We start from the raw sequence: 25349 nt of genomic DNA, 5'->3' as shown, positions 1-25349 counted from the left end.
TGGGTGATTAATGTTCTACCCACTTCCTGTAGAAAGGTGATCAATGTTTTTGTAAGGGTATAACTTCATCTGTAACGATTCATATGTCCTGCAAAGAAAACAGTGGCTTTGTTGATAACTGATAGCTCACCTGCTCGCGAATTTCACTTATCGAGCGTAAATTTTTCTTTATCCTCTACTTATCAGTCACCAATTCTGACTTATCAGTATCACTGATCAGTGCTGGATAAACAAGGGTGGAATGCAGGTATCGTAACACAGTAGAGGTGATTATTCGATAGCCTGATCCCCTCTGTACTCTCGCACGACATAATTTTCGTCCCCTTTCGATTTACAGTTTTTTATTTAGAAAATTAAAATCGAAACTTACTGGCAACACTGTGCCGAAGTAGCCATCAAACTCGCATTAGTCGTCAAGTACTGCGGAAAACTAAATTGCATGGGGACAACCCTGGGTCCAAAACGAAAGAAGTTGGCTACGTAGCCATCAGGAGTAGCGAGTCAGTCGGCAGCATTGTTCACGGTTGCTTGAAGAATTGGGAATTATTTACCACCAGACGTCCTCCTGAGTCGTGTTACCTCAATTTTGCTAGCAAATTAAAAAGATTAAGCGTTCCCTGCCGCATATATGAGTTGTTGCACTGGGTTTACAAACAACAAGCCACGCCGTCAACGTAAACTGCTCCGCGTCCGAGTGGGGGAGTGATGTGACGGCCCGTGGACGACGACGACGATGTGACCCTGCTGCTCGTCAGTCCAACCGGCGCCGTCCTATAGCGTGGAGCACGCACATCTGCCCGCTGGGAGATTCCACCAGCGCCAATCAGGACTACTGTGGAGGAAGACCACCTCCTCTACATTTGGAACAGCCTGTCTGCTGTGCTGTTTTACGTTACCTTTAAGAGTGTCGTTGTGGCAACGACGTAGTCCCCAGAAAGACAACAATTACTCCTTTTTTTTTTCTCGGTGCATTCAGTGGGTATTCAAACGCGCGACTTGGAACGACGGTGCGTAACGGCGCTTCTTCTATCTTTCACCACACGGGGCTCGCATGTCGGAATTCAACAGATGACATACAGAGCGGCTATGTCCAGGAGCTCATTATCCTTCTCGCGTTACGTGCCCGTATCCCTGCATCACACGGGTTCATCTTCTTTATCCCCTTGTCGTTCCCAGCCCGGTCGGTGCTTCTTTAGATGTGAGGAGGTCTATCTGAGGCGTACGTTGACATTACAACTTTAGCCCTCCGAGCGAGAGAAAAGCCGATTGCGGATGCCATACGTCAAAGGCAAGACGAAGGAAATTAATCAAGAGGTATCGAAAGGAAGTTGGAGTAGAGCTCGTCGCTGAGACGCCGGAGCAGGATGAGCGTAGTGTCTGTACTTTCAGTGGCTGGAGAATTTAGGGATGCGTTCTACATTAGCGATTTCAATCAGGGTTGGTGCCGATTGCACGAGCTGCTTCCTAATTCCTTCTAGAAGAAACTTGTTCGGTGCCCAGGGTTGGAATGATATTGATATTACGCCAATTTTCCCCAGTCGTCACGGTTTTAAAACTGGCGATATTTTATCGATGCGTCATGTAAAACGTTACGTAAATTACTGTTCTGTGTACGTAGTGCTTTTTGTTAGTATTCCTTGTTTTCGAATCCGTTCCAGTCGATTTCGAAACTGCAGTGTCATTTTATCCCTCCTGGACTACCACTGACCATGGTATGGAAAATCCCACGCGATATAGTGGCGTAGCTTGACTGTTATTCGACGGAATACCTGACGCCGGATGTTGAGACCATTCCGCGGAACCAGCGGACGTACACGTAATAGACCTCTACCCGACAAGCGTCATCATAACGTTGGTAGACAGACTGAAGCCAAAACAAATCGAAAGGTGAGGGCTGGGTTCCACGAATGGGCACTTGTTCGCTGCCTCCTATACTGAAAGAAAAGTAGGACGGAAGGTCGCGTCCCTTGCTGGGACCATCGTAATCCCATCGAGACCGTGGCTTTCGGGCGCGACCTCGTTCAACCCTAGCTTCGAGACTAGTCCAACTGGTGGCGCGGTCGAACACTATGACGTCATCTGTTTACAAACAGGGATATGTCTATTGGCAGCCGGGCAGCTGAGCGAAGAAGCGCATTGGCGCGCTGCTCCGCGCAAGAAATATGTAAACCGAAATTGATTACTTATATAATTACTTAAACTTATGATAATTATATATATATTACTAATTGATTACTCGAAAAAGGCACTAAGTGCCGGCGTGTGTTTTTCTCTTAACTCTTTTTCGGTGAATGTCCCGATCGGTAAAATAGAGGCTCCGAAAGATTCCGAATTAAAAAAGAGTCCGAAGTAAACTTTAAAAGTTAGGACTGTTATATAACTACTGACCGCATAGAAACGAGCCGCTCACTGCTGCGTTCTTCGCAGATGTCTCAGGAATGTCTCAAGAACGTCTCAGGATGTCCCAGGACTAAAAATGAAAGCTTCTTGTAGTTTCGATGGACTGCTTACGGACTATTCGGTCTGTGGACCTGCATGAAGCAGTCAGTATATCGATGATGTGTATTTTTCTCTTCGAAGATCGTCATATGTCAATCCACAATCGACATTTTAATTAATCCTTACTGATTTTATATTTTAAATATTGATGTTCATTGCTGTTGAAAAACTCGATATTTTTGTGCCACGGTCAAGGCCTTGTACGCAAAGACATCGTCATCGTCTCTTTGTTGTGGTTCGTCACTAAGGGTATGACGGAAAAAGCACGCAAGCTAAAGAACAGAGATGGGATCCTTGTACTATGCTCACCATACTTCAACGGCTTTCATCCTCTTCCCTTCCCACTTAAAAACTCTCAACGAGTTTTCGTTAGAGAGAGCGGTATAAGAATACCGCTTCTAAATGCCATCCCTCCCAATTATAATATTTTAACGCGTAACAACTGGAGATGCAGGCGCCCTTAGTACCCTTAGGACAGCCACCTAAAACACACCGAAAAACATACGCCGGCTAAATTTTCCCTGATTCGGTTTTAATCGAAAGATACCGAATGCAGAGGGACATTCCAGGAACGATGACAGAGATATATTGCGGCACATGCCCAGCAAGTTGTTGATGCAGACCAGAAAACCATGCTGAAATACGATGGTTGCGGAAAACTTTTTAATAACTTACTTTTGATAACTTTTTCGCTAGTCGTAAAACGCTACCGTTAGACGCAGTTAGACGCGTTAGAAGCCATAGCACTGAAATTACATTGTGATTTATATTTGCCGATAACTGTCGGGTAGATCATGTGCACGCCATCAAAAACACCGAAAAAACGCCGATTTCACGAGAAAAAAACACCGAAAAACGTACACCGAATTCGCCAAAAGTAAAAACCGAAAAAGCGGAATACCATCTACCCATAACCCAGTTAAACTTATCTATCTTACTCCTTTCGTTCACTCTTCCTCGCCTTTTTCTTTCCTTTCTTGGCGATCCGTCTCGAGACAATTACGATCATGAGCGACGCCACAGTGGCCAATCTCTGGATTAATTTTGTCCATTGGCAAATTGGCCCATTGGCAGATTTAATTGAATTTGCCGACGGCTCTTTATCGGGCGCCAGAAGTCAGCACACTGCGACGGCGTGTCTGAGCGACTTGTACCACCGTACGCCGAGGTGGACGATCGGAGCAGGTAACGCAGACACTATGCTAAATTACTATGGTGATGACGAGTCGCAGTGCTTAACGCGAGGTGGTGGTGGTGGTGATAGGGCTTGCCGTTGTCGGCCTCACGTATGTGGGCAACGTCACGACTCACGCCCTAGGGAAATGAGCGTCCTGGGCAGACTTCTAAGGGAACTGTGCCGACATATGTCTGAAAGCGTCTGAGGAAAACCCAGGAAAAACCCCAGACAGCACAGCCGGCACCGGGATTAACGCGAGGCATGAGTGTGAAATGTGGAAAAAACGAACCATCGTCGAAAAAAAAAAAAAGGAAAACCAAGCTGCCATTTGATACACTCGTAATTGGGTGGTGGTGACGAGAACAGGACAGTCAGGCGCGCTCCGGGGCATCTGCAGTTGCGTGTACACGTGTAGGACTCTGATTGTCACGAAATGTTCTTTCGCGGTACAGCCATCTTCCGATCCATCGGTCTGAAGCCTAAAGAGATTAATTAAGGTGCAGGTGGGTCCAACTAGAGTCACTAAATAGCGGTACAGAGTATCGCATTCGTTTTCCGTGCCGGAGCCGCCGTTCGGTGTCCGCGATTGGGCCCGGTCGCGTCACGTGGTTTCTCCTTCCAAGAACGCACCGTCCATGTTAAGTCCCCTCCATCCAAAACCGGTTTCCTCGGTTGCGAGCTGGCTCGACGGCGCGCTGTTATCCGGCAGAGAAGGGGGAGATTGGCGTCCCATTGCTAGGCGTCGCGACCGCACCGGACACAAGATGGCGGCCTCGCTCGCCAGCGCGGCTCAGTGTCGCTACTCTGCTCCTTATTTAGTGACTCTACACTCTTAAAAATGAACTTCACCGCATAGCACGCTCCTAGCCAACCATAATCTCGAATGATATCGTTATCTGCCCTGATTTGTTGAAAACGGGAGGCGTACTCCTTTTTTGTGACGCTTATGCTGTTCATAATTGTCACAAAAAAGGCGTACGCCTACCGTTTTCAACAAATCAGGGCAGATAACGATATCATTCGAGATTATGGTTGGCTAGGAGCGTGCTATGCGGTGAAGTTCATTTTTAAGAGTGTAGGTCCAACTGGACAGGAGGTAGGGTGGAGAGCGCGAGAAGCACTCCGACTTGTGGGTCGGATTGCGGGACCCCCACCCCCTGCCAAAGGACATGTCCCGTTTAGCAAAAAGAAGCGCGTACGATGCGCTGAAGGCCAACCATTGCACAGAAGGATACCGTTATCACCCCTGATGTGTAGAAAGCGCGGGGAATGCACCTCTTTTTTTTGTGTGTGTGTGATAATGAACGTAAATGCACAAGTGTCACACAAAGGCGTACACATCCGCTTTCCAACACATCACGGGGGAGAACGATGTCATTTGGGATGGTGATTGACTAGTAGCGTGCACTCTAGTGTCACAAAAAAGCATTATCATTGCGTTGTTTGCGACCATTCCATATATTCCATTCCAGAGCAATTCCTTTTTTTTTTTTTTTTACGAGCTTGAATTTCAATAAATGCTCTGAATTTCTAAGAATGCCCGTATTTGCACGGCAAAATGAGCTCGCTATTAAAATTTTTAAGCATCTCGTGCGTAAAACACCTGCGTATGATTTATCATTTGAAGGCTACCCGGGCGGTACGGCAGAGCTGAGAATCCCCCAGTACTCATTGTGGCAAAAAGATGCCAACGTGTGCAAACTTGGCATAAAGCACAACGCAAAAAGATGCAGAACTTCGGACTCACATACCAAGAGCGCAACAAAGATTGCTAATTTTGTTAATTTCACATATATTGTAACAGACAGAAAAACAGTGTCATCCATGTGTAGTTTATTAAAAAAACCTGTAGAAATACCACACTGCACCATAATTCATCACTTAATTGACGTTGTTGTTCAGAATTTGTCAAAAGAAACAGTTGGCCACATATATAGAATAGTTAGCGTTTGGCGTCTCCTATCTGCGGTTCCCTCGTTCCTTCTGATCTACCCTGGCATCGAAAGAAAAAGCTCTTCACTTCGCACCGATCTGTTATTAGTGAACACTTGAAATGTCTGCACTCTTCCACCGATGTGTTGTGGACTTTGTTGCTAGGCTCAAGTTACCAACACATTGTTCATTATGCTTACTGGGACGCCCTAAAAAAAACTGTGCTTTTTCTTCGAAATTTGCTTTGTTAAGCAATTCTTTGTATCCTTCGTCATGTAAACAGAAACAAAACTGTGCCTCGCCTGGCAACATTGTCAACCCTACTAACGTACCTTTGTCTTCCCGTACCACAAATGTTTTATCAAATGCACCAAAGTTTTGTTTTCTCGTCTTGATGTCACTGATGTCTTATCTCGTCTTGATGTCACTGCCTACATCCAAAAAATCTCTTCCACTATAGCGAATCCTGAAAAGGCATCTTTTTTCTCATAACGCCGTAAATGAGGTGTCACATGTTGTTGATTATAGCTTTCCTCTCAGAAGTCGAAATGTTCTTCCTCTGATAGTTATCAAAAATGAGCTTCACAGCAGAGATTTATCTTTTCTACAGACAGAAAAGCCATCGAAGTTTGCTGTCCTCCCGCTAGATGCACTTGTATCAAAGAAAAGTGATGCAGTAGCGAAATTGTTAGTTCCATTTTCTGACGAACTTCAAAAATCTAGAAGGATGTTTGTTCTATTCTCCTTGAAAATGACACTGGAGATGTTTGCAAACGTGTACGCTCCTCTTTTCTGAACTCCTTGTCCGTAAAGTTTCTATTAAAAGATCACAAGGTTGACAGCCCGTAAGAATTGTTGTACTAACGAAAATACTTTCCACGTTCGGTCAGAGCTCTTCAGCAAATGTGTTCAGCCTAGTTCCCTTGTACTAAAAAAAAAAAAAAAAGAGAGCCTTGTTTATGCTTTGGAACCAATTCATGAAAAAAAGTGTTTTACATTGTCCCTGGATATCAAAGATTTGTACTGTCCTCTTCAAGTCAATCTTCTCGTCGGCAGAGTGAAAGGTTTGGAATATCACTTAGTACGGTTTCAGTCAAAGGCAGGAATTTCTGTAACAGACTTTGTGCGTCTGTTGGAGTTGTACTTAAGATCTACTGCTATATATATTGACGACAAGTTGTTCATTCAAAAGGAGGGAATTTGCATTAGTTCCCATCGCATCCATGTTGTCTGAGATTTATCTACATAGTGTTGATTCTGGTATCACATCGTTTTTGTCTGGTTTTCTTTTTTTTTTTGTAAAAAGTTTTGTTGATGATCTTCTGTTAATATCAGTTGATATTTGCGTTATTCGCAATGTTATCCGGAGTGCTGCCCATGAACTAGTATTTACTGTGGATGATCCGGCTGATGGCTGACTTCGGTACTTACATCTAAAGCTCTTGTTCCGTCCATCCCTATGCAGGAGTTATGGCAAGACACATCCTAAACCAATTTTGCCCGCAAATAGTTGTCATTCTAAGAGTGTGAAACTTGGTGCGATCACTGGCCTTCTGTCTAATGCCCTTAAATAATTTTGTATTCATCCGATACACTGTTCTGTAACCCATCAGCTATCTCGGTTAAATGTTGCTGGTTATTCCCAACTCATGGTGTCCCGTGCCATGAGAACTTTGGAAACCAAACTGTGTTCTGCTGTTTCGCATGACAAAACTGCGGCTAGAACCCGTGTTATGATTCTGGATTTTCATGCGCTTTCTCATAATCAATTGTTTTGTTTGTCGAAAAAAAAAGGCATTGATCTTGTCTTCAGAAATAACTTTCGCTTGGACTCGCTCACCCCGTTTGAGAAAGTGGTTCCCTGTAAGAATCACAGAGACAAGTTTGTACAGAGCCGCTCTAATGTTGTGTATGAAATTCCCTTGGCTTCATGATAGGCAAGCCTGAGCGATGGGCAAGACACGCAAACAACGGGCTTGCCTATCATGGAGTTTATCCACCAGCTATAGCCTGCATCTACGCCATTCTATCTATTCCCTTGGCTTGCGGGTTCTCGTATATTGGTCAGAGCAAGCGTTGTTTGAACGATCGCTTGCGCGAGCATTCTCTTACAGTAAAAACACAAAGATTTCTCACCAGAACTTGTTAAACATTTACACGATCCTTCAAACTGTGTTCCGTTTTGGCCTGAGACTATATGGTGTTAGAAAGGGAAGGTGACCTAACTAAGAGATTGTCGAAGCTGACTCTTTCTGCTATGTCCTCTGGGAAATCCTCAGCCACAGTTTAGGGAACTTGTTTTGTGTTTCCTTCTACCCCACACTCTAAAAACTGAGCTTCACGGCATAGCACGCTCTGCGCCAACCATTGCAACGAATGATAGCGCGTTATCGCTCCTGGTTCGAGGAGAGAGGGAGGCGTACGCCTTTTTGTGTCAATTATCAGGTATCCAAACTGACACAAAAAGGCGCACGCCCCCTCTCTCTTCGAATCAGAAGCGATAACCCCCTCATTCGTAGCAATGGTTGGCGCTGAACGTGCTATGCGGCGAACTTCAGTTTTTAGAAACCGTAAAGGAGTCCAGCAAGCCATCCAAAAGGTTGTCTGTTTCTGGCGAATTACGAAAGGACGTAACTTGACGTGACAACTAAAAAAAAATTCTCTGTACACAGTATTTTTCTTGAAATAAAACGTCCCCGAACATCGACGGCGTGTTCCCTCTCGGGGGGGGGGGGGGGGGGGGGACGAGGAGGAGGAGGAGAATTGTGATATCATCGCAGTTACAACAGAGGCCGCGCTCCAATCGGGGCCGGCGCTTTTCGCACTTTTTTTTTTTCGTTTCTACTCCCAGTTCTCTCTCAGTGTAGTGGTGGTGGTGGTGGTGGTGGTGGTGGTGATAGGGCTTGCCGTTGTCGGCCTCACGTTTGTGGGCAACGTCACGACTCACGCCCTGGGGGAATGTGCGTCCTGGGCCGACTTCTAAGGTAGCAGTGTAGCAGACGACGCTTCTACAAACAAGCAAACCAATTAGCGGGTTGTACCGCGATGACGGCAAAGCGACTCTGGCGGCTAGTTGCGGGCATAGCCACCGCTGCGCGCGGTAGCGATTTTCAAAATCAAATTCCACGATATGTATGCATCTGTCAAGTGAATCTTCGCATAGTGCGTTTTAGCAGCCAGGTTAACGGGTTGGTTTGAAAAAAATGGTCGTGACTGGAGCGCATTCTGTGCTCCTTTCAGCTGTGTATGAGACTTCGTTGTGTTTGTCCCCTTTTTTGTGTCCCTCGTCTCGGGGTTTCTTCAGTATGGAGTTGGCCATTATCGTTCATATCAGCGTGTGCAGAGACTGCGGAAGACAGCACAGCCGGTGGTAAGATGCGAACCCGCCACCTTCAGCACGACCCTCGCTACCCACCAACGGGCGGTACGCCATAACCCGCTCGGCCATGCCGCTGGTTTCACCGAAAAACAAGGCCCATATCGCTCCGCCGTCCAATTTCGCATAAATGGCAGGCGTACGGGCATTGTACGTTTTGTAGCGCTTAGTGTGTAAAGTGTCACAAAAGGTGTAAGCTCCCTGTTTTCAACGATCGGAAGACAGAGCAAATCATCACTGTGAATACCTAAAAAGTGGTCAATTTAGCGGCCTTACTAGTCCGCGAATTAGATAGCCTGAACGTCTAGGGAATATTTCTCATCGTAGGGGACCGAGAGACACGAAAAAAACACACATTCTCAGATAATTTGTCGTCCGTCCTTCTTGTTCCGTGTCTCTCGGTCCCCTACCATGTGTCTATACCAGCTTGCCTGCACCCTCTCCCTTCTCCCTTCTTTCAATAGGGAATATTTAACGGGATTTTAATGCATAATCTAAAACCCCGAGACTAGGGAACACGAAGGGACAGACACGAAGTCTTAAAGCGTGAAGAGGGCCTGAAGACGTACAGTATGCAGACTGGAGGTCGATTTTAATGTCGCGGGCGGCTCTACGTGGTGGGCAGCAGGTGGGCAACAGAGTGAATCTCATCTGTGTCGGAATGCTGGAAGTCTCAAGCTATCCCAGGATCGGAAGTTGACGGTGCTTCTGCGACACCCACGTGGAGACAGACCCTTGCTTTGTGAACCTGGCGTTGACGTTCAAGCATACATTACCGAGTTGAGAACGAGGGTGGAACAACGTAACGATGTTCGAATGGGCGTGGGATCGATCTTGAGTAACATAAACGCTGTCAAAGTTTTGTTTACAAAAATAGTTCTAAAATGAGTATCCCACTCAGTGGACGACTCCGACTTATTGAAAAGCGTTCGTTGCAAATTCTCTACTTTCCTGTCATTGTTAAAAATATATCGGGGAACTTCAAATTCGTAGAAAACTCACCATCGCCAAATTCGGGATACTTAGGTCACTATACTACTTTTACAGAAATTCTTTCGCCTTCAGCCTGTGATGAGGTGAAGTTCCGCTAGGTTCTTCTCCTAATTATCTAACCCCGCTGAACTTTCCTCGCACGACAACTCATTATAGCGAACGATAGAGTAGCACTTCTCATCACATACCGACCCCCAACGTTCACTGGTGCCGGGAAACGACTCTGCCTACTCTTTCTTCTCCGTTACCTAAGTAGATGTCGTCTTGCAGAGCGTATTTCTTTTTAACTGCCTTCCGAGCAATTGCAGTCTGAAAGCACGCCTGAAGGGGCTCCTGTCGCGAAAGCGCAGCAAATCAGCCGGGACCATCAAGCTCTCGGAAGAATTTCACGCTTAGAAAGCTTCACGGGTGCATTAAACGCGCAGATATTCAAATACTTTCGCCTCTAGAGATCCATCCTAATGCATGCCATTATGGTAGACGTCTCACGTGAAGAAGAAAAGGGAGAAATGCATCGTCTTGGGTACGTCACGAATCCAACAAATGGAGCTTCGGAAACGACTCGACTATTCATCCTACTGACTGACCTGTTCGTTATCGCCTGTGTATCACAGTACCATTCTGTGGCCTTTAGCAGGTTGGCCTTTAGCATGTTATGTGGGGAAGTTCTGCCTTCCTCGAGGCATGCAGACCATGCTCCATAGGCTCCGCACTGGGTGTGCGTTCACCAACTCTCAACTATTCAAGGTCGGCTCTAGGGGTGACGCCTGCTGTGGCCACTGTCAACAACCCGAAACAATCGAACACATCCTGCGAGACTGCCTAGCATACCATTCTGCGCGCGAAGCCCATCTCCCTCGCTCCATTTGTTGGATGGGCGTCAGTCATGACGCCCATCCGAGGGCGTCATGACTGACGCCCTGGGAGGGTGTCTACATGGTGGTGGGTCGGTGGGAGGAGGGTGTGCACATTCCCCCAGGGCGTCAGTCATGACGCCTCGTGGGCCGACTTCTGATGGAACTGTGCCGACATATGTCTGAAAGCCCGTCCGGGGAAAACCCAGGAAAAACCCCAGGCAGGTGGTGGTGCTGGTGAAAGGGCTTGCCGTTGTCGGCCTCGCAGTGGTGGGCAACGTCACGACTGACGCCCTGGGGGACCCCAGACAGGTGGTGGTGGTGACAGGGCTCGCCGTTGTCGGCCTCACAGAGGTGGGCAACGTCATGACAGACGCCCTAGGAGCCCCAGACAGGTGGTGGTGGTGCTGGTGATAGGGCTCGCCGTTGTCGGCCTCACAGAGGTGGGCAACGTCACGACTGACGCACTGGGGGACCCCAGATAGGTGGTGGTGGTGGTGGTGGTGATGGGGCTCGCCGTTGTCGGCCTCACAGAGGTGGGCAACGTCACGACTGACGCCCTCGGGGACCCCAGACAGGTGGTGGTGGTGCTGGTGATAGGGCTCGCCGTTGTCGGCCTCACAGAGGTGGGCAACGTCACGACTGACGCCCTGGGGGACCCCAGACAGATGGTGGTGGTGGTGGTGATAGGGCTCGCCGTTGTCGGCCTCACAGAGGTGGGCAACGTCACGACTGACGCCCTAGGGGCCCCAGACCGGTGGTGGTGGTGCTGGTGATAGGGCTCGCCGTTGTCGGCCTCACAGAGGTGGGCAACGTCACGACTGACGCCCTGGGGGGCCCCAGACAGGTGGTGGTGGTGCTGGTGATAGGGCTCGCCGTTGTCGGCCTCACAGAGGTGGGCAACGTCACGACTGACGCCCTGGGGGACCCCAGACAGGTGGTGGTGGTGCTGGTGATAGGGATGGCCGTTGTCGGCCTCACAGAGGTGGGCAACGTCACGACTGACGCCCTGGGGGGCCCCAGACAGGTGGTGGTGGTGCTGGTGATAGGGCTCGCCGTTGTCGGCCTCACAGAGGTGGGCAACGTCACGACTGACGCCCTACGGGCCCCAGACAGGTGGTGGTGGTGCTGGTGATAGGGCTCGCCGTTGTCGGCCTCACAGAGGTGGGCAACGTCACGACTGACGCCCTAGGGGCCCCAGACAGGTGGTGGTGGTGCTGGTGATAGGGCGCGCCGTTGTCGGCCTCACAGAGGTGGGCAACGTCACGACTGACGCACTGGGGGACCCCAGATAGGTGGTGGTGGTGGTGATAGGGCTCGCCGTTGTCGGCCTCACAGAGGTGTGCAACGTCACGACTGACGCCCTAGGGGCCCCAGACAGGTGGTGGTGGTGCTGGTGATAGGGCTCGCCGTTGTCGGCCTCACAAAGATGGGCAACGTCACGACTGACGCCCTGGGGGGCCCCAGACAGGTGGTGGTGGTGCTGGTGATAGGGCTCGCCGTTGTCGGCCTCACAGAGGTGGGCAACGTCACGACTGACGCCCTGGGGGACCCCAGACAGGTGGTGGGGGTGCTGGTGATAGGGCTCGCCGTTGTCGGCCTCACAGAGGTGGGCAACGTCACGACTGACGCCCTGGGGGGCCCAGACAGGTGGTGGTGGTGCTGGTGATAGGGCTCGCCGTTGTCGGCCTCACAGAGGTGGGCAACGTCACGACTGACGCCCTAGGGGCCCCAGACAGGTGGTGGTGGTGCTGGTGATAGGGCTCGCCGTTGTCGGCCTCACAGAGGTGGGCAACGTCACGACTGACGCCCTAGGGGCATCAGACAGGTGGTGGTGGTGATGGTGATAGGGCTCGCCGTTGTCGGCCTCACAGAGGTGGGCAGCGTCACGACTGACGCCCTGGGGGACCCCAGACAGGTGGTGGTGGTGGTGGTGATAGGGCTCGCCGTTGTCGGCCTCACAGAGGTGGGCAACGTCACGACTGACGCCCTGGGGGACCCCAGACAGGTGGTGGTGGTGCTGGTGATAGGGCTCGCCGTTGTCGGCCTCACAGAGGTGGGCAACGTCACGACTGACGCCCCGGGGGAATGTGCGTCCTCCAAGGCACATTCCCCCAGACAGGACTTCACCTCATAGCACGCTCTTAGCCAACCACCATCCCGAATGGCATAGTTCTGCTCCCTACAGGAGGCGTATGCCTTATTGCGACACTTATGCCATTATGTTAATTGTCACAAAAAAGGTGCACGTCCCGTGCTTTCTGCAAATCAGGAGTGGCAACGATATCATTCTGTGGTCGGCCTTCACCGTCCTGTGCAGTGAAGTTCTGTTTTCGTGATCTGTTCTGTGGAGACCAACCGTTCATTTTCATTTCGACCGTTCCTTGCAAGGAATAGGAACACCAGTTTTAATTAAAGATAAATTATGGTCCAGTAGATACGTAAAAAGCACCGAAGCAGAGAAAATGCTACCCCGTGTACAAAACCAGACGTTCCCACTCGGAACACGCTAATCTCAGTCTCATTAACGATGTCCCATTGTACGTACTCACGTGTAATAACTTCACGCAAGACATCATGCCGGAAGAACTTGTATTCTTATTCAACGGAATTCATCTTCCCTATAAGTACCGCGGGCTATTTTGAGCCTCCTGGAAGGTCAAGCCATGACCGTTTAAAGATTCTAAAGAAATGTGAAATGAATATAAAATAGCGCTACCCAAATCAGAACAAACGAGTCTACAGAGCGATTTTTTTTGTGTGTGTCGTAAAATTTTCTACAGCTTATTTTTTAAATCCTTTTCTTCTTTTTTTCTCTCCACCGACGTTAAGCCTGCAATCTCGCGAAAAAGAAAAAAAAGGGGGGAAAGAAAGTTGAAACTGAGCTAGGCATGAACGACACGCGCTAATTGTGCTGTCCACGCGAAATGTTCTTCCCTTTAAGTTTTTCGTTTCCAAATTAACATGCACTAAGTGTTTCGGAATTGGAGAGCACTTGTTGGAGACGTGTTTCGTTTGCTCCGCATCCGTACTTACTCAAGACGTGTAAATGAGGATTCATACAATGTACGCTTGAACTGGGAAGCTGCGATAAAACCTGTAACGTAAAAAAATAAGAAAGAAATTGTCGAGACGAAAGAAGAAGAAAAGAAGGGAAGGAAAGGAACAAGAAAAAGAATAAAAAGGGTAAAAGGAAGAAAAAGAAGGAAATGAGGATGATGAGATGGTAGTCCAACAGCTAAATCTTTCTCCTTCCGGTTACATACGGCAACACTCCCTGTAAGAGCATGGCTCCATGAACGCAGCGCTTCTTTCGTATTATATACTGACCACACATCTCGTTGAGTTTTGTTGAAGTGAAAAGTACGATAGAGATTGGTTTTTCTCCGAATGTAGCACCGACTACTCTAGAGCACTCGAGGGGGAGGGGGGTATATATTTATTAGAAGGCAAAGAAGAAGAAAAAAAAAGAAAACACAAGGACGGAGGGGGCAGCCAAAGGAAGTGTGGACTTGCTATTCCACAAGTGAAAGAGAGAAAAGGCAGAGGGTGCAAGGGGGCGGAAGGAAGTTAGAGGAATGTGAACTCTCGAATGTGGAATGCATCCTGTATAGACACTGTATAGACCTGTATAGGCTGAGGTTTCCCTCCTGCTTCGCATCCGATCTCGTAATACCTACACGTAGCGCCCACACTTCCAGTCCAAATTGTCGCCAATGCGGTGAGCCAGAAATGGAGGAACACATTATAATGGTGTGTCCTGCTTCATGCCAGACGGGAACTCCAAAAAGCAGTGCAGCACCCTGGAACATCAGAGCTACAGATTGAGGAGATCGCCCATCCATCTGTATTTTTTGATAATTTTCTGTATCCCAGCTGTTTTCTTTTGTTTGCTTGAAAGCATCAGGGAATAGCAAGCCCACACCGTGGCTAACCTTTCCCTTCCCTTTTTTCTTACTTTGCATTAAACATATCCCCCCCCCCCCCCCCCCATCCGCGCGGCAGCCTCCAGCGCCGCAAATTTGTACAGAAAGTCCTGCTGAACTTTCTGAAGGTAGTGGACCCTCACGGTCGGTTGTAGTGCGGGGAACTGTAGAACCAGAACCTCTTCGCCTACCCCCTTCCCCCCTCCCCCCCCCAAAATGTGTGCATTCCCTTAGGGGTGTGTGTGTAGGATACAGACTTTTTTTCCCCTCAAGATTTTGTTTCCTTGAGCATTGGAGGATTGGGGGAGCCTCGAACTTGGCCCAAACATGAAAAAGTATTGTCCGTTCCCCGCGCCCATCTGACACGTACAAACGGCATGTCTGCGCTTTTTTGTCTGGCGTTAGAGGGGAAGGGTCCATCTAGATTCCCGAAGAGCATATGGAACTTGAACAAATCCGGTGACGTCGTAAGAGCTCAAGAAGAAACGCGTGTTTTGGGCCAAGTTGACGATAAATATTTGGCCAGTTAGCATTCTCTCAGAAGCCCGAGATTATGTATGCTCATAAATTACTGTATGGAGATTCGCTTCACGCAAAAATTGAAAGCTGCCCTGGGTTCATTGCTTAACGAAGCAATCGAGAATATCGACCATTCGTAAAAAATGACACTTTTCAAATAGTATTTTCACATATCTGAGGTCGTCTAGGAAGAAACAAGTCGTGCCGTTTGTAGGGCAGATCCTCTCCTATAACATACTGAAAATCTACAGGTGTTTTTTTTTTTTCCTTAAACGAGAAAAAATAATTTTTCCCTCACCATACTCCGCTGTAGCTCATTCGTTAGTTGAGGTCCGCTAGGAAGTAAAAAGCGATACATTTGTGACCCTCTCCTTTATAATTTTGAAAATCTACAGATGTATCTGTACTTACGCGAGAAAAAAAAAAAGAAAAAAGATTCGTCAGCACACTTGCATCCTGTCTGTAAAGTACCATTATCACACTGCGGACGAATTTCGCCTTTTGCTGTTCTGCCAAGTTCTGCCAACTTAACGCTCATAGTCGCTGCTTCGTAACAGATTCGTCGTCATGATTATGTTCACATACCACAAGTCCTCCAGGAAGTGAAATAACCACACAATTTCAAGAACAGACCATCTCCTACGTATTACGAACCCGCTAGCGTACGTGTTCTTAAACTCCAAAAAACTTCGTCAGCGCATTTGCATCCGCTCTATGAGGTACCATTATCGCCATATTTTTTTTTCATTGTTTGCTGTGGATCTCGCTGCGCAGGCTGACCATAGCTATTGGCTCACGGCAGAACGCGAAGTAACAGTCTTTGGAATTTCCTGGGTTTTCCTCAGACGCTGTCAGACATATGTCGGCCCAGGATGCGCAACCCAGAGCGTTAGTCGTGACGTTGCCCACCTCTGTGAGGTCGACAATGGTGAGCTCTTTCGGCAGTACCACCATCACCAAAAGTGTTTGGGAACCATTGTTATGATCTCGCGCACACTTCTCCCACAACTGAAAATAAGAAAGAAAAAAAGAAAAAGCTGCACGCGCACTGTCTCTCTTTCACTGGAAATAGACGTTTTCGCTGCATATACCTGAACAAAAGATATAAGCTCGAAGTAACAGTACCCCCTGGTGCCCTGGATGGAGCATGCCTCACTGTGATTCACGTTCACTGCATTGAGTCAGGTAATCACAAACGACGACAAAGCTGCTACGAAGAGCTACGAAGAGGCGGCTGTGAGTACTCGCGGTAGAACTAACAGTAGAAGGCGAACTTCCTTCAAAGAGTGATTATGGTACGTTACGGACGGGATATAACGCACTGACGATTTATTTTCTCGCTTGAAGGAGCACTAAAACGAAAAACAAGTTCACTTCAAATCTGTTAATTCCGTACTTGTTATCATAATTCAAAACTTTGATTCCGTTACGGAGCTACAATCGAAATTATACCGAGCTTTTTCTTGCTTCGGCGCTAAGCAGTGAACGTCGTTTCAGCTCGTGAATCGGTGATTTTAGTGCATGCTGCGCGTGCACGCGCGTGCCTCGCCATAGAGCAGTCCCGGTGAAAAACATAGTGCGCGTTGCGAAGCGGACTGGCGTCGCTGTCCGAAGGAGGTGAAGATAAATGTTGTCATTGGAACATTCGCGAGAACTGTTGTGGGCTACAATTCAGTGAATCGGTATTGAAAAATGCAGCAGTGCGCATCATGCCGCGCGTGTCCGGAACACCACGATCGGACCCGTTCCAAATCCACACGGCCACGATAGGTAAGCGCGCGCTTCTCCTGCTGTCTCATTGGATGCCGCCAATCTTTGCTTCCTCGGGATCCCACTCGTTGCCGCCAAAGACGGCTCTGTTTTCACTGCGTTTTTCTTCTAAACGGTAGCGCTGTGTGGACTAATTTTGCTTTTATTACAGTAATTGAAATACGGACTTTCATTTGAGAGGAAGTTCTTTTGCATTTTAGTGCCCCTTTAAGAAAAAATACGCACGCAGACTTTTAGAATGTTATGCGAGAGGGTGTCTTCCAAAATGGCACATTTATATTACTTCCTAGACGACCTCAACCAATGGATGACCTACAGCGGAGCATGGTGACGAAAAAAAAATATTTTCTCTCGTGTAAGAAACAAAAAGAGAGAGAAAATAACACCTGTAGATTTTCAGTATGCTATACAGGAGAGGATCTGTCTTACAAGTGACACGACTTCATTCATTTCCTAGACGGCCTCAGGTATGTGAAAATACTGTCTGAAAAGTGTCATTTTTTTACGAAGGGTCGATATTCTCGATTGCTTAGTTAAGCAATGAACGCAGGGCAGCTTCCAATTTTTACGTGAAGCGAATCTCCAAACAGTGGTTTATAACCATAAATAATCTCGGGCTCCTGAAAGAATGCTAACGTGCCAAAAATTTATCGTAAACTTTGCCCAAAACGCGCTCCGTTCTTGAGCTCTTACGATGTCACCGGATGTGCTCTCGCTCCATATGCTCTTCGGGAAGCTAGATGGACCCTTCTCCTCTAACACCAGATAAAGAAAGCGCAGAAATGCCGTCTGTATGTATCAGAAGGGCGCACGGAAGGGACAACACTTTTTCATGTTTGGGTCAAGTTTGAGGAGCCCCCAATGCTCAACGAAACAAAATTTTGAGAGATAAAGTTTATATCCTACACACACACCCCTAAAGGGACGCACACAATCTTTTTTTTTTTTTTTCAGCGAAATGTAAGAGGGTCGAGCTACACCTCTGGCTGGTTTCGGCTGGAATGGCCCCACCAAATTACGCACCAGTGCGCCCTACGTTCCATTTGTTTCGTTCTACTTCTATTCTAGTATCCTCGCTTCCATCTGTGTATAGTAGACAGCTATGCCTCCGGCTGTGGTGCGGACGAACGCTGTTCGTCTCGGCTGGGTTTAGTTGAGCATGATATTCCGAAACGAATGCGCCTGCGGTATTTTCGGGGTACGAAGGCTATCCCCTGCAGACTGAAAGAAATGCGCGCACCAACTGGGTTCTACGAAGACGAGGGTACCCCGCGAGCTGTGACATCGTTCAACAGCATGACCAATAATATTACCATCCGCAGGAAAGCAAGCGGAAAGAAAGTCAGAGGGCGCGTAACGGCTCAGTCCACTCTGTCCCTCTCGCTCTGGAGCCTCTACTAAACGGGCTTTTAAGCCACGAGAGCGTTGCGTGTGCAAAACGGCTCTATAGAGGACTCCTCTAGAGGAGTAGAGCCCTGGACCGGTAATCCAGAAGATGTGGGTTCGAGCCCTGCAGCTGGCTAACCTTGTCAGCGGCTTCTTTGTTTCTCCGTTCATCATTCTTAGGCACTTGAGGCTTTGCGTTTTTCATTTCCTCTGTGTTCCAGCCTCAGAACATCAATTTCCATCACCTTCCATGGTTGTGGGGTAGCTACCTAGGGATTCCATACTTTGGATTTCCAATGTTCGAACTCGTCATAAGGAATGAATACTGCCCCTTCATTTTGAAGAAAGCGTCATCTGAGGCTTCCTCGGCGGACACGTGACCCATGTGGAACTGCGGCGGCGCAAGTCTCTCGCATTCTTGTCGGCGACCTTTTTTTTTCTTCTTTCCATCTTTTTCCCAGTGCGAGTCCAAAACAGCAAATCCCTTGGTACTTTATCTCTTCTTCGAGGCGTAGAGGCTATTTTGTGTTTCCTTCGCCCTCCTTCGACCCAAAAGCGCCAGAGGTAGAGAAAAATAAAGGTGACAGTTAAGTTAACAGCTAAGATAAGTAACTGAGTAAGCGTGACTGAGTACGTGTATTTCGATACTTTTTGTGTCTCGAGTGAAATATCACATACCTTTTCATGGAGGTACTTTTATCTGTAACCCAGTTACTTTATTCAGTACCCTTTATTCTTTATCAGAGTATTTTTCCTCGTAAAAAACACTAAATAACATGAGCGACAGCCGTCATCAACAGGTGGCACAATTCGGCCAGGCACCCCGACTTGAGTCCTTTGCAATCATTCCCAGTACTGGAGTATAGATATAACACTGAGTTGCCAAGCAGTGGTGCGATGGAGCGGTTATTTAGCTTGAGGGTCTCGTCAGCACAAATCTTCGAACCCGGACGGCGGGGAAGAATTTTGACTACTACTACTACTACTACTACTAAATCATGACTATGGCCTGGGGTGATTCACCGCTTGAGAGCAGTACACTACCCCATTACACGAGAAGCGTGAGATGTGAAGAATTTTGAAACGACTGTGCTCCTTCGTGCAAACTGAAGGTACGCAAGTGAAGTTAAGAAGGAAAGCAAGCAGCTGAGAAAAGTTGTTGGTGTGTTAATGCGTGCTATCTGGTCAATGTCCAGTCTATTTTCTTCAAATAAAGATGTTTAATGGCTCATATCTTGGGCATGTGAGGAATCCATAAGAAATAAAAGATATAATGCAAAAGAGTATGTGCTATCACATCGTGTAACCTGGATGTACGGGAAGTGCCAAAGGGATGTGACCTGGCTTATTCATCCTAATGCAACTAATAATAGCTTGCTAAGTCAACCCAATCAATTTGATGGAAACAGTAACTGTAGAAGTACCGAGCACATTTTTGGAAGTGTCTGTAGCTGTATATCAGTGTGTTTTCTCCCACTATGTATCTGCAGCATGGTTGCGGAATGGGGTCCCCCATTCCGTTCCAATTCCATTCCTTTAAATTCCTCGGAATGAAAAGGTATGGTCAGTTCCCACTCCTGGAATGGCTTGGCAACCCGATTCCGTTCCGTTAATTCCCTTGCGGCCGAATCACGACCGAGCCAGGAGCAAGGCTTTTTCAGGACCCCGAACAGTCGAGTAGCAGACGACAGCGGAGTAGCAGACAACATTTCTATAGACCAATCAGCGAGCGTCCTCCTGATAGCGTCAGCGCGGGGTTCCAGGCAGATTACAGGCTGGTACTGCTCTCCATCGCCGCTGCGCACGGTCGCTTTTTGCGACGTACTTTAAATTCAATTTCTGCGATAATTATGACTCTGTGGTGTGAATTACTCCGCATGGTGCATCTTACTGGCCTGCTTAACAGTTTTCTAGGAAGAAAACAGGGTGTTAAAAATGACTTCTGTGCTACTTTAAGGCGAATGTAGGCACAATTTCCTGTGATGTCGGTAAGCACGGTCCTGCCGCTCGAGCCTCCCCCCCCCCCCCCCCAACACGCTCCCACATCACCAATTGAATCGCTCGGTAACACCAGTAGCAAAGCTATATACAATATTTATGCGGTACATCCTATGCCATGTTAAGCACAACTGCAACTACTGATATGCTCCTCCTCATTTTCCTGCACCCAAATATGCTTTGTAATTATCTGCGCTGCATGAACAATAATGTGACTACGAACTGTTATTAAATGTAGCGCATATACTTGTGGAAGCAAGGCTGGGATCGGATGTTCGCGTTACAAAATACGCAAATGGTATGGCACTGCCTATTCCCTGCTCCGCCGCTTCCTCGATTACATTTGAAATTGCGTTTTCACGAGGTCTACCAAAAGCATGGCTGGAAGAATAACATTCTCTGTGTTTCGTGGTAATAGCTTTCTCTCATATCGGAATATCGCTTGGAGCGGAGTGTATCTCCAATGTCTTGCGCGCTTTTATTTCGTTCTTGCCTTCGTTCGGGCAGGATTTCGTAGGGATACGATTTATTTTGACCAGAACTATTCTTCGCTGAGCGAACGAAGCGAGGAATTGGGTGCGCGGATCTCGTTCATTAAGAACACGATTATGTTTATGCTCGTGATTCGTACAATTTCATTTGTGCGCCTGCCATGGCGGCGGGGTTCGGTGACGTTGACTAATGAATTGCTTGATTGATTGACTGATTGAAAAAAAAAGGAAAATATGGGGAGTTTCGACAAAGTGTATGAACCGCGTACAGATCCTCTTCCACGGCCTTTACAAAAAGGAGAAGAAAAAAAAGAAAGAAAGATGGATTCCACTACGCTCGAAATCGGTGGGGGGGGGGGGGGGGATTTACTGAAAAAAAAAAAAAGAAAAGGAAAATGGCAGATTAAAGGTGGAATCGTTTGGTACCCGATGCAGCAGCCTGCGAGCTCCTCGTACGAGCCAGTAGGGTGTCTCGATGGGTGTCAGCGGCGCTAACAGTCGAGACACCATAAAGCCAGTGTTGCAGAGCGGCACCTGCAGCCAAGCGTTGCCGCCTGCTCAGACTGATGTGCAGTGCTCATTTCCGGATAGTGACGCTTCTGGAGCTTGAGGGAGTTCTCATCTCGAAAAGTAACGTCGCCTCAAGAGTTGACGTATAAGACTGTGTAAGGTCAGGTGGTCTGCGTTTGTGCTGCTGTACATGCGTAGTGTGGCAGTGCGCAGACTGCAGGGCGGTTCCAGAATCTTGTCGTGTCGCTGTTGAAGTGCGCTGTACGGACCCTCGATGGCGTCGCCTATACTGTTGGAGAATCCGAATCTACGAAGTTTTGCGGCCTTTCTTTTCGAGAATTCGCGTTCCAATTCCAGAATTCCGCGAGAATTCCGCGTTCCAATTCGAGAATTGGAAGCGCGTAACGTTAGCCGACGGCAGTTATAGCTTGGTCGCATTAGCCTAGCTTAGTCAACAATATTTATGCGGTACATGCTATGCCATGCTAAGTTCGTCTTTGAGCGACGTTGATTTATATACAAAATAAAATAAATATCTGTTCTTTTTTTTTTTTTCGCAGCGGCACTTTGAACGTCCGTCCACCCAACCTGCATCGTATATAATTTCGGTGTGTTTCGTATTATCCTCCGACGGCTCAAACTGCTTTTGATTTCATACACCCTTTCGCCAGTCTTCTAATCGACGAAGTTCTATCGTCGTCGACAGAGTCCCTGAGACGGGAGGTCAGCCGGGGATGCGGAGCCCCGGGGCCCATGCCTCTCCAGGGGCCCGCCCGACCCAAGGCACGACGGTTGCTAGCACCAAAAGACGTGAGGATGGGGATGAGGGCAGGACTCATCCGGAATCATCCCCAGGGCCCGTAATTTCTTTCGACGGCCCTTGTCGTCCATCCATAGTAATGTTGGTGGTTCATTTTGGGAGCTTCATGCAGATGTCGTAATCCCACCGCGGCACAGAGCGGACCATAAGGAAGCCGACCGCATCTTGTGCTTGGAGTGGGAATGTTTAGTTTCCGCAAAAAAGCAAAACCAATATCCTCGTGCACAAGAACGTCGAAGTAAAACACCGTCGCAAAGCTGTAGCGAAGATTACACTCATAACTCCATACAGCCGATCGTGGCACATTTGCACAAAGTAAACAAGCCTCTGAGTAGAAAAGAAAACAACGAAGAAAGACGACGACGAAATGTTGGCGAAGGCTCTTGGCGCCCTCTATTTTGTTTTGCTAGCCCGCATGCAAGTCTAAAGGAGTACAGAGGGCCATTCAAAAAGATTTCAGATTAAGACATCTGATGAAAGTATATGTGTGTGTCATTTTACCGAATAGCCCGAAAGGTTTTGATGTGTGCAAATTGTTTCCCAGAAAAAAAAAAAAAAAAAAAAAAACTCACAAACATGGCTTCGCGCGTTCACCCTTAACTCGCAACTCCGGGTATAACGAAGAGAAGAAGGTATGATGCAATGTCACCGATGGCGTTACAGGGGCAACTCGTTCTGCTTCGCTGGTCAGTGGGGGTTAGCGCACTGTCCCTCGCCCCCGTAAACCAGTTCTGCCAGCTCCCCCGGATAATTGGGGATAGAAGGAGCAGCCGAATCATGAACGAGGCTGGAGCAATGCTTTTTCAGAACCCCGAACAGCCGAGTAGCAGACGACAGCTGAGTAGCAGACAACATTTCTCTGGACCAATCAGCGAGCGTGGCCCCTGTGGCGTCAGTGCGAGGTCCCAGGCAGATCCCAGGCTGGTACTGCTCTCCACTGCAATTGCGCACGGTCGCTTTTTTGCGGCGTACTTTAAATTCAATTTCTGCGATAATTATGACTCTGTGGTGTGAATTACTTTTCATGGTGCATCTTACTGGCCTCCTTAACTGTTTTATAGGAAGAAAACAGGGTGTTGAAAATGACTTCTGTGTTACTTTTAAGGGGTTTGGAAGGGATAAAAAATGTGTTTGGGGAGTAGTAGAAATTAGGATTGCAACCACCGGAACACATACTCGCTCAAACGTCAGCCAATCGCGAACGTGCTTTTCAGCGGTCGTTCATGGAGACGAGTCACCGACAGCCGCATGGGCAGCCACTGTCGTCTGCGACCATTGAACCACACGGCGTACAAATGGGAAAACAAAATAAAGCGCGAAACGGTCCGATACTTTTCTCAAAACTTGTTTTCTGAAAAGCGTGTTGCATTTTTAGTCTACAGGTTCAAATTTGCGAAGTTAGCATCAATCATTTGCGAGTTCTTGAGATCGCAGATCGGCCAATCGCGGTAGCAGACGAATTCTGACTGTATGGATCCACGTAGTGAAGGAGGGAGAGGAGGCATTAAGCAGACCTTCTGTATCTAGACGGCGTTGCTTTTGGCGACTTGAGGGTAGGAGGCGTCTGCAAGTCGCGGGAAGTATGTGATCGGCTTGCGGACTTTTCATTGAGTGTATTGCGGCGCGAACGCGAAGCAGACTAGCTCAGACACAATCGCCCGCGCTGCGCTCCCATTAGTGTGCCTTGCCTACGTCATCATGATGTTGCCATCGCTGGGGCTTCCTTTGCTGCAGATGTGGTGCGAATCTTTAAAACTCGTTTATTTAATATGTAACCTGGTTCAGGAATGGAAACTTGTCCGAGTAGACTGTGAGGCGGCGTCAAACATAACCATAGTCCCTTTAATGAAAAAGGGAATGTCCGCGTCATCAACATGATTCCTCCAAAAGTTTGAGAATCCTTTCACAACCCCTTCAAGGGAGCAGCTCCGTCCAATCTTGTCCGTAGCACCACTCCTGAGTGCGTCATCGCTGCTTCGTGAAAAGCTGCTTCGATAATAAATACGTTTCGAAAGAAAAGAAAGAAAGTAAAGGTGAACCTACATGCAGTCCCTGCGCTGTGATTTTTGATGCTCCAACGCACCCAAGCTCTGTTCCACCAGGGCACCCTTCCCGAGTACGGAGCCTCCTCGAAGAGGGATTTGCTGAAGAAGTTTCGCATCAGCAGAGGCTTCTTTCGTTTCTTTCGGTTTTGTTCGAAAATCTGATAAGAACGCCCTCGGTCGAAGCATTCAGGCGCGCTACAGAGATGGCTTGAGGCGCTGCAAGATTCTTTGAAGGGATTCTAAGCGAACCTTCCTGAAACTTTTGCCTCTGCAGACGAAGAGCGCATTTGTGACTTGTTGATCAAAGGCTGTTCTCTCTGCCGTTACACAGCAGATGCCACTATAATGCAAGAGGTCGTTCCGAAATGCAAATGCGCACATCCTGTCTTCTCGCGGTATGCTTGCACATAATTTGTGTAATGAGCCAAGCCGGAAGAGCCATTAAAATGCAGATTACGCCAACCTCAGCGCACCGTTTTATACGAGACGAACGTACAGGCGGCCTTTAGCAGCAGTCGGACATTTAAGACGCTGGATAATTCCGGTGCCGCATCCTCCATGCATCACGCTGTTGCGCACGGGGCCACGCTCATTAGGTGTTGGCTGACATTTTGTTGACGACCTGTCCTCACTGAGCATTAGGTTTCTACGGCATGCGAGATGCCGCGGCGCTGGAACGTGTGCCATTAACCGTCCCCTGGCTCACGACGGAACGATTATGCATCAGCAATGTTTATACGAACTATTTATATCGTTTATTGCGAAGGCGTGGCTCAAAAGGAAGAGAGTCAAGCTGCGCCATGAAGCAGTTCAGCTTACAGGAGGTAAGAACACTGATCTGCAGGTATTTAGGTACGGGAGTGATAGGCGTAATATTGTTCATCTACGCTTCGTAATTCTATTTACAATTTATTATTCAATACTTCTCCTTCATAACGTGTGGAGCGTTAATAAAAAAAACGCACTTTTTTCGGATACCGGCGAGTAGACGTACCGTCATCCAGATACATCTATCAATTGTTACGTCATTTGAAGAATTGTAGCACCCAATCA

General features: G+C 47.9%; 1 protein-coding gene across 1 annotated transcript in view; it reads left to right on the top strand.

Moving 5' to 3' along the window:
* LOC135400371 (beta-1,4-N-acetylgalactosaminyltransferase bre-4-like) overlaps positions 1 to 25349 on the top strand; it is a 367240-nt gene that overhangs the window by 57444 nt on the left and 284447 nt on the right. The window lies entirely within an intron of this gene.

Source organism: Ornithodoros turicata, chromosome 7, assembly GCF_037126465.1.
Source record: "Ornithodoros turicata isolate Travis chromosome 7, ASM3712646v1, whole genome shotgun sequence".
NCBI classification, from domain to species: domain Eukaryota; kingdom Metazoa; phylum Arthropoda; class Arachnida; order Ixodida; family Argasidae; genus Ornithodoros; species Ornithodoros turicata.
The sequence above is the reverse complement of the archived record's forward strand: the minus strand, read 5'-3'. Positions and strand labels throughout refer to the sequence as shown.